The 16,221-nt window shown below is 35.8% G+C and overlaps 1 protein-coding gene across 1 annotated transcript in view; it reads left to right on the top strand.

Moving 5' to 3' along the window:
* nectin3b (nectin cell adhesion molecule 3b) overlaps positions 1–16,221 on the top strand; it is a 61,398-nt gene that overhangs the window by 23,509 nt on the left and 21,668 nt on the right. The gene's annotated exons all lie outside the window — the stretch shown is intronic.

The raw sequence follows: 16,221 nt of genomic DNA on the forward strand, positions 1-16,221 counted from the left end.
GCTGCTAGCATATTTTTATCTTAAAATAGAATTACTAACAAGAACATAACATTTAACATAATGGTAGCTTAATATTAAATGATTAGTAAGTCTTTTGAACGAATCTTTTTTTTTTTTCTTTTTTAAATAGATTTTTAAAATCAATGATCCAATTATTTATTTCTAAAGAGCACCACTTGCTTAATTTCTAAATGAATCGGCTGTTTTTGTTCATTTGTTAAGATGGGGGGGGCTTCCTGCCGCCCACTTGTAGCTTAAGTGTAATGTTTATTTATTCATGACAAGCATAAACTAGTCATGCACAAAGAAATATACCAGCACAAAAAAAAAAAACCCGTAAAATGTTTAATTATCATTGTTGATTTAAAAAAAAAAAATCCTGCAATTCTATTTAAAAGATTTTTTTGGATGCGCAAACTTCGTATTATTTTGTGGGGGCTTCTTGTGCAGTATTTGAGTTGGGTGCTTTAAAAGAGATTCAGTCATGCATTTTCTTAGTCCCAGAATGCTCTGGTATAAGAAAGCCGCCTGGCCCCCTTGCACTGGTATCGGTTAGGTTCTGGTATATTCTGGCAGTCTCTTCCTTGCTGTGGTTTAGACTGGAGCTCGTGTGCAGCTTTCTGAAAGAGCCCCATGAGTCACTCTTCCCAAAACCACCATCTATGTGTGCGAGCATTAGCTTCAGCACTGGCCTCCAGAACATCACTGCTCACATTGTCACAACACAGGCTTTCACACTCGCTTTTGGTCTCTTAACACTCATCCCCACTGGCCTCTGAGCCCCTGTGAGGAGACTGTTTTCTGTCACCAGTTGTTGGTCATTCTTTGAGAAACCAGCCTTCTGACAGCTGGTGAAGTGCTGATTGTGTTTGTCAAGCCATAAAATGTTGTAAAGTAGTAATGGTATGTATGCAATGCTACAAGTTACTTCTGTAGTCAGCTTTGTTTAAATTTATTTAGCTTTTTACTTTTTCTTTTCAATTATATGTGCTTATATACATTATTTTATCATTTGTTAATGTAGTATTTTTTTATTTATTACTTTATTTATTTAAATGCATTTTAATTCTTCTGATATTTTTATAAATTACTTTTGTTAAATGTAACTTTTAGTTTTAAAGGTTTTTTTAAATTGTTTTATATATTCAATGACATTTTGTTTGTCGGCCCTGTCTTTATATTTATGGAAAAAAAAGAACTTGTGTATTTTTTATTTATTCGTGTTTAAATGTGGAAAAAAAAGCATTGCAGTTGTGTATGTTCTTGTTATAAGGCGGTTTTGCTGTTTAATGTTAACCATAAAATATCTTGGGCATGATAAATTTGGCATGTTGCTTATGCTTAACAGCCAAACTGAAACGTCATCTTGGTTCAGTAGCAAATGTTTGTGATTTAAGTTAATTTAAGACCTCTGAAAATCAAGCTTCACCTTCAGACAAGTTCTTAGAAAACTTGCAAAGCGTGAAATTCGTAGGACCATGCCTTGATGTGGAGCTCGGTCAGGCTATTTGTCTTTTTCAGGGAGGAGGAGACTGTTTGAGGTCCCTAGTGCGTTCCTGCTGAGTGCTCAGGCCGCTGGAGACACACTGACCACATTTATGTGAAACCTGAAGCCACATCTACTTCAGCTGCTGCTACAAACAAAAATGGTGCAACCCTTAAAGGTCTCCTGAAGTGCCTTGAAATATGCAGCTTTGTTCGATGAGTGACAATTTCAACTAAAGCATGAAGACACAGGGCAGAACATAGACTAAGCCTCTCCCCTTTTTAAAAATAGCCAGCAGTGTTTAGTTTATACCAGAGCTCTGCCAGTCAGAATGATTGGTTGTGAATAGGCGACCGATTTCAGTCATTTTATAAAGCAGAACACTTCAGATAGTAACCATTTGATTTTTCATAAGGGCTGTTGAGACTCTGAAGTGATGTCATGGAGGAGTTGAGGAAATGCACGTTTTGAGGTATATTATGTTTCAAATGTGAATTTTGTCACTGTTTTGGTAGATATCATCAAAGGGGTTATTCAGCCAACAATGACAATTGTCATAATTTGCTCACCCTTCACACTGTTAAACACAAAAGAAGATATTTTGAAGAATGCTGGTAGCTGGTACCCTTTGGCTTCCATAGTAATTTTTTTTATACTATGTGAACCAATGGGTACCGGCTACCAGTGTTCTTCATGATGTCATCTTTTGTGTTCAATAGAAGAAACGGTAACACTTTATAATAACTACACACTATGAATCTTTTACTAAGCATTAGCATCTAGTGAATTCATTATTTGTTAAGCGTTAACTCTACATTAATAAATGTTAGTAAGCAGTTTATAACTACAGCTACAAATGCTGTATTCTTGACTTATAAGCACCTATATAATGTGCTTAATTGTATTTTCCTACTTAGTTAATTTTTCATTACTAAATTAAGTATTGCATTATTTACAAACCAGTTGTACTTAAGAGTAGTTGAGGGTTTTTAGGATAATTCAGAATGAGTTAGTAAATGATTAATAAACTATTAAAATCAATATTTACATATCTTAATATTCAGGCATATACTAATAGTTAACTAATGTTAATAAATGCTTTATTAACTTCATGCAATTTTGTGACCTGATCTAAAGTGAGGACTGTTTATGCTTTATAAATCCCTTATAAATGACAATTAAAGGCTTAGTATCAAATGAACAATAATCTTTGCAATCTTTTCTAAAAAGTAAGCATAAATGTGAAAAATGCGCATAAACATATGCACCTAACGGAGTAGGATAAACTTTTTATTTGTTAAGAAAATATGCGCATAAACTACCATCGAAACACTTTTACAGAGCAAATTCCAGTTTGCGCATTAAAGGTCATGCGATTTTGGTTTAAGAGATCATGTGGTGATAAAAATGTGTGCAAATGGACAAGTCAGCAGGCTGAGCTCATTGTAAAACGTCTGAAATGTTGTTTTGGTAATTTTAAAATGCCTTAACCGTTTTAGTGTTATTTTATTATTAATGACATCTAGAATCAAGAGCGTCTGTGCTTTGCGTCTCACGCCTTCAAACGCCATCATGCGTTCACTGCATGTCAGGACTGCCTTATGAGGCACAAATCAAGAAAAGATTCACACTGCCACTCCTGCAGCAAATTTTGCTTTTTACTGTTGATATTTGGCGCCAGTTAATCAGGAAGTGTTGTTTTTGCTAGCTTTGACTCGTTGGATGGAAACGCTGCTTTATTCGCACATTTTATGCGATAATTTAGTTTTGCGCATAAAATTAATTCACATTTTTGGATAAAAACATAGCTAGTGTGTCACTACACATTTCACATTTCTTCCAGAGTTTCATATAATTTCTGGTGTTTCATTTATAATTTGTCAACTTTAACTGTTTGGCACTTTCATTCAGGAGCATGCTCCCCCTCCCCGTGACAAATAAGATTTTGGATTAGAGTATGAACTGCTGGAAGAGTGTTTTAGTGGAATTTCGTACCGCACACTGTGTGCAAACCTCTGCATTTTTGCGATGAAGGTGTCTGTGGTCCTTCACTGACTCTGTAAGTACAGAGAATGATGTCAAACAGCCTAGTGTGTAGATTGTCGCAAAATGCAGCAAAAATCCTTCATGCTGAAGTGTTTAAATGTCTGTAATGCGACTAAAATCGGCATACTCCACATGGAAACTTGTTCGATTATGACCTTAGTCTGATTAAATTAATAAAAAAATCACTGTTTACATGGTAGACTCTTTAATCAGAGTATTGTTTTAATCGGATTATTGGTGTCCATGTAAACGTACTCTGTGTCAGAGCCCATCAGTATTTCTCTAAGTACAGATTCACACTCGACACCATTGTCATGTGACCTCCAGCCCCATCGTAGATGCCTGATGCTTTCTTTACACGGCCTTGAGCTCTATTTTTATTTAGCGCCTCTTGTCGTCTTTCATGTGTCTGTGTTTGACGTGTGTATGTAGTCATGTTTAGCTCACCATCTCTGTCCAGAACACCTGTCCTCCTGATCGACTTTATGCACTGCTGCTCTGTTGCATTTGATCGTTTAGTTTCATTCTGTAGGTTCTCCTAAAATCGCTAGAAAGAGGTCAGAATATTTTGTTTGTCAAGTGCCGTACAAGAAGTAATAAGATGTTAAATTGTTACTTGTGGGTTCTTTTTCACTTGAAGAAACTGAAGTTTTACGACCTGTGCCAATAACACTAGAAATATTGACAATTATTAAATGTACAATTTTTTTTATTAAGCATTTATGGCCTAAACAATCTGCATTGCATATTACTGTACCTTAAAGGCTGATTTATACGTCAAGCACGCGCAGCCTTCGTGCGGTTGCATAGCCCTCGCCATGGCCAATGCTGACATACACCTCTTAAAAATAATATAACTCTACATCGCAAAGATGCGTAGCGCAAGCTCTGTGATTTTTGTCTGTTTGGTAAGGCTGATGAGTGTGGGCAGGAATGGGAGCTACATTAACTCGTTGGAGCGAGTGTCGAGTCCCGTGAAGAAACACCACGTGGAAAGTGTTTACCTTATGATTAAATTTGTTGCTCGTCCAGTTGCCGCCTCTGAATGAGTGAGTTTTAGCTACTTGTGCATTTAAGGTAGCGTTAAAAAAATACAAAACACCAGCAAAGAAACAGGACACAGAGGAACATTAAAAACCTCACTACCAGCTAGCGTTTTGGAAGTGTTATTGCAGAGCAACACAAACAGCATGCAGAAGTATAAATGCACAGCAACGCGCTAGGTCACAGCGATCACATGACGCAGGAGTATAGCAAGCCTTAACTTTATATTAAATTAAGCATAACATAATTATCTGTATTAATAGTGATAATGAATAAACAAATTTATTATTACAGGGCTTGAAATTAACCTTTTTGCTTGGTAGCACTGGTGCTCCTAAAATCTAGTCACACCCACCAATTATGAGCACCGTTCTACAAATTTTATTTAAACAGATTTATTGCATTTGAAATTAACACTAATAAACCACTAACAAACTAAAATAAATATATGTTTGCGTGAGAAAATTATGTTTCATCAATCCCGTTATCACAAGAAAATACATTTTTATAACCTACTTAGTGACCAAAAGATACACGGACCGCTCACTGGCCATGCACGCACTGCTTGACATGAATAAATCTGTTAACGTTAACTGCTGTGTTCTCACGGGTGGTGTCTGATATTGCACAGTTGCTATTGACATATACCCTATTATATGCATACGTCATTTTAATAGCAATACCGGTCTTTTCATGAGCTGCAATATTAGTGTAATCTTAGTCAGGGCAAGCCCTTTTGCGATGGCTACATATAGCTGCCGCTTGCACGGCTGACAGCGTCTGATAATTAAATGAAGGATTAAACAGAACCTCTCGTGCTTAATGTGTAGATGTGGTAAACGGTTACCCGAAAATTTCGTCCCACAGACTTTACGGTGAATGCTTTAGTTATTTTCATAGCGGACTTGAACCAATGGAAGTCTTTCATCCACTCTTCGAAAAATGTAGATGGTGGATTAACATTCACCACATGATCAGTAATCAGATGTGCCATTATTTGTAGCTTTAGGTGGATTCAAAAGCCAAATCTGTCAGTGTTGTTTTCATTCTCATCTTCAGCGCTTTACATTTTCGCGGTTGTAGCTCTCCTGTCATCTAAAGGCAGAAGGCATTGAGTAATTGACAGCTGATTTTAACCAATTCATTACCATTTAGTTCTAGAGCAGGGGGCCAATAAGAAGAGCCTGAAGGCGGGGCAAGCATTGAGGGCTTTGTTTACTGCAGTAAGTTGACATGACAACAGTTTTAAACTATTCCTGAGCTCTGCATTTCAAGTGCAAAGATGCATTCTGCGTGAATGTCTCCTAAAGCCGCGCATGCGGTGAACATTTTGCTATGAAAAACGGTTACACGCAACAATTTTATGCACTCGTACAAATGCTCCCAAATATATTTTGGAAATACAGCATAAATTTCGGAACCAAAATGGTCGCAATTTCGAGCCCTTTGTTGTTGTTGTTGTTGTTGTTGTTGTTGTTAATAATAATTTGTTAACATTTTAGGTAAACTAGATATCTCTAAAACTTTCATTTGTTATTTTGCCAGTCATTCAGTTCAGACAAGGACATAATTGTGAGTGAAATCTGCTTTCAACAAGAGCATGTGAATCTGAGCGAATGTTGATCTTGTCCTAGTTGGATTGGTTTAAGGAGATCAAGTTATGTGTTGTTGTAACCCTAGAAGAGAACATTTACAAAAGGGAGGTGAAGACGTTGTTTAATGACAAAATAAGTTCTTCACATTTCTTTCTCTTCCACCTCACAGTTGAAGATTAAGCTTGTTGAAGGACACGTGGTGGTGAAGCCCATCTGCTGAGTCATGGCAGAGGTGAGCGCTCCACCACGACCTGCCATGTGCAATGAATACAAACTGTCTTTGAGAGGGGAAATTGAACCCTGTCACCTCACAGCACACAGACGGACACGCGCAGACACCCTCACATGCACCAGCACACCTTGCAGGTAGCAGCGCGTGTGCAGGAATAGCTGACCGCCGCAGAATAGAGAGCAAAGCCTTCTGGGAGCTCTGTGTCCTTGCTGTCAGGACAGTTAACTTCCTGTGCTGCTCTGACCTCTCGGATGCTTGTGTGGGTGTGTGTGTGTGTGTACAGTGACAGTGCTTGGGTTTGTGTCCACTTTTTTGATGCTTCATGTTGAGAGTATGGGAGAATTTGGTTCCAATTAATTATGGTTTTTCCATAGTCTGTATTCCAGGGTTTTTTTTTTTGGGATGTGGCCTGCCAGTGTGAGAGCAGGCCAGTAAAGTCGCTGAATATTAATGTAAACAGTCAGTGACATCTAAGAAAAGGCTATGCAGAGACATTTTTAGTATATAGGATCTTAAAGCAACAGAACGCCTCAACCACAAGCTTCTGCTGATATTTGTCTGTATGACTGACATGGATAATGTTGCTAAATTATGACACCATTGTCTCTTGCGTGTATAATTGTTGCATATATTTCATCATTGCTTGACATTGCAGCCTTCCGTTGTCAATGTTAAATCATACTTGGGTGGGCTGCCCAGGTATATTAATGGCCGCCCAAGTATATTTTATGATAATATTTTTATTATTATCATCCTTACACTTTTTTTGTATCCGCTCAATAGCCAAACATCCGCAATCAATTAAACAGTGAAAAATCTTCTCTCACCCTACAAGTTTCCTATTTCTCGTTGTTTGTGCACAAGAACTGTCAACACTCCCACAGACAATCTCACTTGCGGGATTTGGCTTTTGGTTTCGCTTTCTAGGCCATCGTTTTTATTTGAAGCCTGATTGACTTTTTCTCTTGAATTTTCTCTATTTTTTTATATATTTGTCTAAGTAACTTTTTTTAGTATAATACGAATGTGTTTTTATCATGTAATATTTTAATGTATATCAATTTGGCCACGAAATAGCCATAAGTTGCTGCTGTGGAAATCAATATGTAATAAATAAATAAATAAATAAATTTTCTCTTGGCTTCGCCGCTGACACTGTGTGCACAGCCAGAGGAGCAACTAAACAACTTGGATAAACTTTTCTGTTTACACAGAGGACGGAGTTAAATCTTAACTGGCTGCAAAATTTCTGTACAGCGTTAGATATGCTTAATTAACTCATTTGCCTATTTTAAGTCCACACTTTTTATTCTTGTATTGATTATAGAGATTTTTATTCCATAGATGTTTTCATTCCCTTGTAATTTATTTCTCACTTGCTTTGTATTTGTTTTTTTTATTTGATGTTTATATATTACATATTTTATACATGTTTAACATTCTTCATGCAATACTGTACAAAATTTCAGCAGCAGATTTTACCTGTCAGTGGGTGCACATGGCTCCTGAATAGAAAAGTATAAGTAAAACAAATAGTGGATTTCCTTTTGTATTTCAACAGTCTTCTAAAAAAAAAAAACTTCAACCCATTAAAAAGGATGTATAATAATTTTTTTTTTAAGTGTTTATTTATTTATTTTATTGTATTTTTTTTTTATTTTTTTTAACAATATATATATATTTTTTATCATATGTAGGTAACAATGTGCCGTCAGTAAAAAGGTGTGTTTCAATCCAGCCACCACAGCAAGTATATTTCAAATCTTTGGGAAGCACTATTAAATGCATTCAAATAAACATTTTTACATATGAAAAGTGACACAGCGGAGTTTAACAAATACCCAGCTGCACAGTCTCTGTACTGTAACAACATCAGACTAACGAACACAGCTCGCACATGAAGGATGATGATCTTATTCTAAACACAAGTTAACTGAAACTGGCATTAGCTGAATATAACCAAAAGAAAAAAATAATACAAATTTTTTGCATTTGTATATTTGTTATTTGTATCTATTAGACAAATTGAAGGTGCAGCTACAGTACATCCTTTAAATGCAATTTTGATTCGAGTCCAGCTTCGTATTGCTTGAGGTTGTGAAGTTTGGCAAAATGATTTGCACGCACAAGCAAGTTTTTGCTTTCTCTTTCTGGGATATTCCCTTTATACAGAAAATATCCATTTCGCTGTTGGCTCTTCTGAATCTGGGATTCTGTGTAATGACACCTGTGAGCCTCTAAAGTTACACTCAGCAAACTGCATTGCAGGATCACTTAATTGTTCAAAAGTAGAGAAAAGAAAGGCAGCATCATTAGCTGCTTTTCTTTGTTCACAAAAAAGGTAGAAGTAGGACAGAGTCCATAGTTTGCCTGGAGGCAGGCACATGTGAAGTAGCTGGTTACTTATAAACTGGCATGAAATTCAGAAAAGGTCATTTATGACACTTAAATATACTAAGATGGTTTAGAAATAAAAATGAGCGGCATATTTTTATTTATTTATTTGTTTTACTCTTCTAAGCTGGCAGAAACCTAACTAAACACAAAACCACAGTAACATGCAGAAAAAGTGGATAATGAGTGTATTACATCATTAAGAAGTTTATTTTCTCTGCTGAATTTCACTCTCAGACTCTGAAACTATTTAATTAATAAAATTCATTAGTCATTAGTGCCTTGTTGAAGCACTTAGTTTGGCTCATGATATTGGTGAATTGTCTCCTCTGTGTAGAATGTGGCTAGGCATGCTAAAACTTGTCTTAATCATGCACATTACCAGAAAGCATTATTTTTAGCCCCGTTCTCTGGAAAACAATGATAAAACAAGGGACAGAATAATTTCTTTAGGGAGTTTGTGAATGGGAAAAACAATTCAATATTATATAAACCATAAATATAAGTTAAATGAAAGATATATTAGTATAAATTATGGCTGGATGTAGGGCTGCACAATATTAGAAACTGGCAAACTGACATTACAATATTTAGTTTTCCTGGGATTTATATATTGCGATAAGAATATAATTTCACAAGATGGCTTGAGTAACACTGTTTGGAAAGAATCCCAATCAATGTAAGATGATGAATTCTGAGTTCATCTGCATAAAATATATAAAACATATTTACACATTCAAAAATATTTATATTAACAATGCACAGATGAAAACATTACAACAAAGATAAATATTAAACAGTGCTTTATGGTTTTCAGTGAAGTCTAACAGCATTGAGGTTCAAATGCAATAATGAAATGTAAATGAACACAGAATAGTCTTCATTCTATAAATAAACATGCTTAATTTTTGTTAGAGTGGCAATCTTTATAGTTTCTTGTACCTAAATGGTTTAAATTAGCTTGCAATCTTAGTCACAGGCCTTAAAACCCAATTTAAAATGAAATCATTTTAGACCGTTAAAACCAGTTAAATTAGGTCGTGTTATAGGTTGTTATATTGTGCCCAACATGACATGGCTGATGCGGTGGTGTGACTATTGCGGAATCGCACATTGCAAAATCGATGCTGAAATGATCAATTGTGCAGCCCTTGCTGGATGATTAACTGGAGTAATTAATTGTTAGTAAAGCCTGTTGAGTAATCTAATTTCAGAGGGAACCGCATTTACTGCACAGAGTCGTAGTTCACTGACAAGCTACGCAATATTGCACAATAAGCCAAAGATAGTCATTCTGTGTTTTTTAATGACTGAGGTTTGTGTAACTTCTCTGTAAACAAATCTACATTTCAAACCACTAGAAAATACAACGTTTTTACTACAAACTCACTATAATTTCAGTCGAAGGTTTGAAATGAGTCCTTCTGAGAGATGATTCCCTTGTCATGTGGATATAACTCTCATTCAAACATTTAAAGCAGTTATTACCTGTATATTTAGCATCCACTATGGAGACTTGTTGTTTCTTTGACATGTGTTTGAAGTTTCTGCTCTCTGGCCTTTTTGAAGTAGAATTATTGCTGATCACACAACCATGTGTCCCTGACAAGATGTCCTTGACAATCGCAGCTTTTGCTAAATCACGATTTTGATTTCATTTCGATTTTTAGATTTATTGCCAATCAATAATATAAATAACATGTAAATATTAGCATTTTATTTATCTTGTAATAATGGTAATAATAATAAATAATAGTAATCAATAGATTTTCTCACCAAAACAAGCTATATAGCACCTTTTAGTGCATGTCTGCATTTGTTTGTTTGTTTTTGGTGTTTTGGAATAACCCTGGTCTTTAATTACATTTAATTTTTTTCTTTCTGAATGAATCATCAGCCAAGATGATGAAGAGGTCTGCATTTTATCATTTCCCGTCCCCTCTGTGTCTCTTGGTGACCTAAAATGCCTTTGTTTAATTGTTGACTGCATAACATTAGTCAACATTTACAGCTCAAAATCCTCCAGATCATTTCCTCCCTTGCTCATCCATTCCTCTGACCTCATCTCTTGGCCTACTGGTACTTGTTCCAAACTTCTTCTATGATTCTGATTTGCCACATTTAGTCTATTTCTCATCGTCCTCCATTTACAGTGAGAATCTGCTGTCGAGACAAAAGCAGGAGGGTCGTTTCTGGCAACACAAACGCTCCGGCGGGATGTTTGGAGTCTGTTGCCAAGCAATGCGGACCGTTTTGATTTACGATTACATCTTCCGACAGGCAGCTTGTTGCAATTAGCGTTTTTCATTGGAAAGGCAGAGTGGGTGAATGAGTGAACAGTGGGTGTGTGCGTACAGTATTTCTGTTTATTTGACTGAAAACGCTCCAGCATTCTCGCAGGATCTTCACACCGCCTGTTGCGTCTCTATCTGTAGCCTCTGGTTTTAATCTTTTTCTCTCTAATGCAGATTGCATGTCTTCCTCTGAGCTGGTCACTGTGTAACATGGATGGTCTTTAAGGGACTGGCGAAGGCTGCAGATTAAATCCAGATATTTAGTTTTGTTTGAAGTGTTGCTCTGCCTGGACCAAAGCGACGCGGTTGCATGAAGGGCTGGTTTTCATTCTCAGATTCAGGTCAGCGATCGGTCAGCCGCTGTACATGAATGTGTTCGAGTAGAGAAGATCATGGTTTGAGGGTCTTCATCAACTTAGACTTGCTGGTGCTCTGATGGTTCATAGTCTATGATGGTACAGTTTTACTCACTTGACAACAACTATACTGACAGCCGTCTAGTTTGATGTGAACCTGAGATGAGCACGATTGTGCGCATGATTACAGAATTTGGAATTTAGCACTGCAGAATTCTGGATAAAATGAATCACAATTGTTGTTTTTTATTTATTTATTTATTTATTTATTTATTTATTTATTGCTTAATCAAGATCACGATTTTTCTCTCGATTCTGTAGATGTAAATAAGATTAATAAGAGTAGGCTATTATTATTGTTATTTCTCAAACAAATGGTAAAACAACAATAATGTTAGGCCTATGTGTAGGTCTACTGTTGGTTAAAATGCTGTTTTGTATAGACTTGGAATGGTGGACTTGAATAGACCTTGTTAAAATATGTCCTGTTTTTAATTTTACAGTAGAGTGATGACATCAGAATACAACTATTTATAATTCTAAAGTTGAATGATTATGTTTGAGACATGTGCTTGTCATTGACAACATTATTAGACCATTTGTTTCACTCGTAAAATGAGACATTTGTCATTATTGGATTCCCTTTTGCATTATTTTCAACATTATGAGTAGTTATACTGACATTGTTAAACATTTTTTTTCTCATGTATTAAACTTTGTTTGCTATGAAAGATAAAATCAAATGTTTGTCGTAATCATAACTTTAAAACGCAATATAATCATTTAAATGATGTGCGTGGCTCTGGTTTCAGTTTCACTGCCGAATCCACTCATGTCATGGCTGCCGTTAATTTAAGAAAAAAAAAACCATACATGCAAATCATACTTCCCACGCGGCTAGCAAACGGTCACTCTGTGCAACAAACTCAACATTATTTACGACTTTATTACCTGTTACTTACAACCTATGCAGCTTCTGTTCACTAGAGTAGACATCATTGGCGGGCACGCGTGCGTCCACTCTGTAGTAAACAAACTCATGTAGCTCATGTATGATTTCGTGGCCGCAAATACGTCATAACATTTTAATAGAGAAATGACATTTCGGAGTGAATTATACCTTATAAATACAGTATGTGAATCTTAACACCATTTGGATGTTGTTGAGAAATGTGTATAAAACAATGTGAAGACTTGTGCGATCACCTTTATGCTTCTCTCTTGACCTTGAAAAAAAGAATTGGCCGATTAATCGTGCAGCCCTACTACTAATACTAAATACTTTAGTCAAGACATTCATTGGACTGAAAAAAAAGAAACTGAGGTTGTTTGTAAATGCATCAGTGTCAGAAAACTAATTGATTGGACGACATTTGACCATTGTTTCTTTTGAAAGCTATTTACTTTTGTTTTTGCATTTTTTTTTTAAATATATTTTTATTAGTTTTTACTTTTTAAGAGTCTAATTTTTTTTTTTTTTTTTTAGGTTTATTTACATTTTAATATTTTTCTGTTTTACGCTTTTTATTTTAATTGTTTTGTTTTATTCGGATTACTTAACTTTTATTTTGATTTTATTTTTAATTTTATTTAATTTGCAAAAAAAAAAAAAAACGGGAAAAAAATTCCCTTCCCTCTGGTTATTTTTGGAAATGGTGGTCATTTAATTAAAGAAATAAAATTAAAAAAAAAATAAAAGTCAAATTTGATCAATTACACTAAAGTCTTGTTTGACCCCAAAGTAATTTTTTTTTTTTTAAATTTGTATGACTTTAATCTGTCACACAAAAGAAGATATTTTGATGAATACATCTGTTTTTGTCCATTTCAATAATTTTTTTTGATTAATTTGACCCAATTGAACAAAAGTTATTTTGAAAATATTTACTTTTGAGTTTCACTAAAGAAAACAAATCATTCGCTCATCTCATGCTAATTGACACCTGTATGATAAACAGACTGATTTGTGTGTGCGTGTGTGAACTATCCTTTAGAAAGTCAATAAATCTCTCATGTTGACTTTCTCAACTTGGCAGAATAACATCACATTCTACCAAAATTTGCAAACTGATATTGCGCTGTGGTAAATGTTTGGTACTGTAGCAACTGCGCAGTCCTGCAGATGATCAATGTGCTGTTGATGTGGGAATCCAGAGAAGATCCCACCAGATGATCTTAATTCCAGCATCTCCCCACAGCACACACTGATTCTACATCGCTGCGTGTTTGCGTGTGTGCGCCTTACGTGGATTCAGATGGTGCGGGCACAGCTGTCTGGGTGTAATAAGACACACAGGTTGTCCTCGAGTGGCCTTTGTTGTTTCTTTTGGTGTCTTTTAGCGATCGTCTCTCCTTCTGTCTCGTCTCCTCGTCTCGTCCGCGCACGCACATTTCACACACACACGCACACCCTCTTTCAAACATAATTAAGCTTTTGTTCGGCAAATGGAAAGAGGAAAAAATGATGACCGGCTTGAGCGATGGAAGGTAGGCAAGCGGGAAGGAGGCAGAGAGGAGAACAGTCCGTTTTTGTGGTAAATGCCCATGTTGTTCCTATTTTAAAGCCCTTTGGGTTTAATGTCTGCGCAGACCGGCACATTCACTGCTGCTCTGCCATTGTTCAGAGACTGACTTTAAGTTGATTTTTCTCTAGTCTGCCCTGGCTTGTATTGTTCCTGATCCATTTTGAGAATTTTTTTGATTCGTGTGAAATTTTTCTCTGAATTTAAAATGGAGAGAGAAAAGACGCTTTACGTGATCACAAATATGTAGATTATGTTGTAGTAAATGTAACACTTAAACAGTAGGGATAAAATGGCATCCACTGAAAGAAAAAAATCCCCTGCCTGGGTTATTTTGAAATTATTAACTGCTTGCTAAATATTTTACTACAGCTTTAGATGTACAACGGGGCTTAAAATTAACCTTTTTGCTTGGTAGCACCGGTGCTCCGAAGTTAAAAAATGTAGGCACACCAGACCAAATTTAGGCGCACCCGCCAAAAAATGGATGTGCACCATTAAGTTTGATATTAACAGATTTATTGCATTTGAAATCAACACTAATCAAAACTAACAAAAATCTATGCTCACCGGCCCTGCATGCACTGCTTGACGTGAATGAGATGAACTGAGTTAATAATAACTGTTATGTTCTCACAGGTGGTGTCTGATATTGAACAGATGATATTGACGTATAACTTATTATTTACATACGTCATCTTAATAGCAATAACAGTCTTTTCATGAGCTGTAATATTAGTTTAATCCCAATGAATGCATGCTCTTTTGCGATGGTGAAAACAACATCATGACTATTAAATGAAAGATTAAATAACATTAGAACATCTTGTGCTTAATGTGTTTATTCAGTGGCAAACACTGATACCTGAAAACGTCCCACCAGCTTTGCGGTGAATGGCTTTAGTCATTTTTATAGCGGACTTGATGCTATCCAGACCTTATATTTTTGCGGTTGTAGCTTCCTGTCATCTGAACTGAGTGATTGACAGGTGATATTAACCAATCCATTCGTGTTCTGTCCTAGAGCAGTGGGCCAAAAAGAAGAGTTTGAAGGCAGGGCAAGCATTGTGGGCTGTTGCAGCAAGTTCACATGTCAGCTGTTTTAAACTAGCACTGAGCACTGCATTTGGCTTTTTTTTTTTTTGTGCAAAGATGGATTCTACGTGAATGTCTCCTAAATTTCATGTACTCGCACAAATCATAACTCTCAACATTGGGATGTGAAAATAAGGGATATGCCCACCCACCCCCAACACATACACACAAAAAGGCCCCAAATAACTTAATATGGTAATTTTGATCTGTTTTATTGTAAATAAATAGTTTAACGGTCAGTAATATATTTTGTTATTATTATTATTATTTACAAAAAAAAGTACACATTAGCAGCAAATAAATTGGCAAACGGTTTAGCTTATTAAAATTAATAGCTATTATAAAGAAATAGAATCAAGGTATCAAATCTCATTAATCTTTTCTTCACTGTATAACTTACACATTCTGATTTAAAACGCAATGAATCTCTCATTTATTTAATTTTTTTGTTTGTTTACATTAAATAAGAGGTGTCACTTTTAAAAAAATGCACACATTTAACATGAAAGCATTCGATTGTTTATCAATCAAGTTTTTATGCTCATTTAGGACAAAATTATTTAAATTAGAAAAAAGCCCACCAAGAAAAAAATTCACAAAGATCGACATCGACATCTAGATGATGTTGTTGTTGTTGTTGTTGTTGTTGTTGTTGTTATTAATTATGTGAATATGTCTGTTCAAACTCGCACCCAAAAAACAGATTTTGCTCCGCTTCAAACGTGTACAGAATCCGTTTGGGAAACAGTCTATTTATTACTTTGGAGCGCATCAGCTGACATTCACCCACCACTATATGACTGTTTTGAGGATTACAAAAAGGAAGGAAGAGATTTGCGCCATTTTAAATATTTAGTTTAAAGTGTTTTCATGCCTAAAGGAAACGAAAGCACAGAATAGACTTGTATTAAGAGAAAGCGGTGTCCCCTGGTGGTTCGGCAATATGGGTTGCGCATAGGGAGGATCGGCTCTTTAATGTTTATTGCCACCCTTCATAGAAAGGGTCTATCCTTTACAGATAGTAGGATAGAACTGTAAAATATGGGAAAATCATGGGAAAAACAGGAGGGTTGACAGGTATGGCACAAATACTGTATATTTTTAGGTTACATAGATCGTCTTGGTTGCATTTGTGCCCAAAATTGTCACAATTTCGA

This window comes from Danio aesculapii, chromosome 21 (assembly GCF_903798145.1).
Source record: "Danio aesculapii chromosome 21, fDanAes4.1, whole genome shotgun sequence".
NCBI classification, from domain to species: Eukaryota; Metazoa; Chordata; class Actinopteri; order Cypriniformes; family Danionidae; genus Danio; species Danio aesculapii.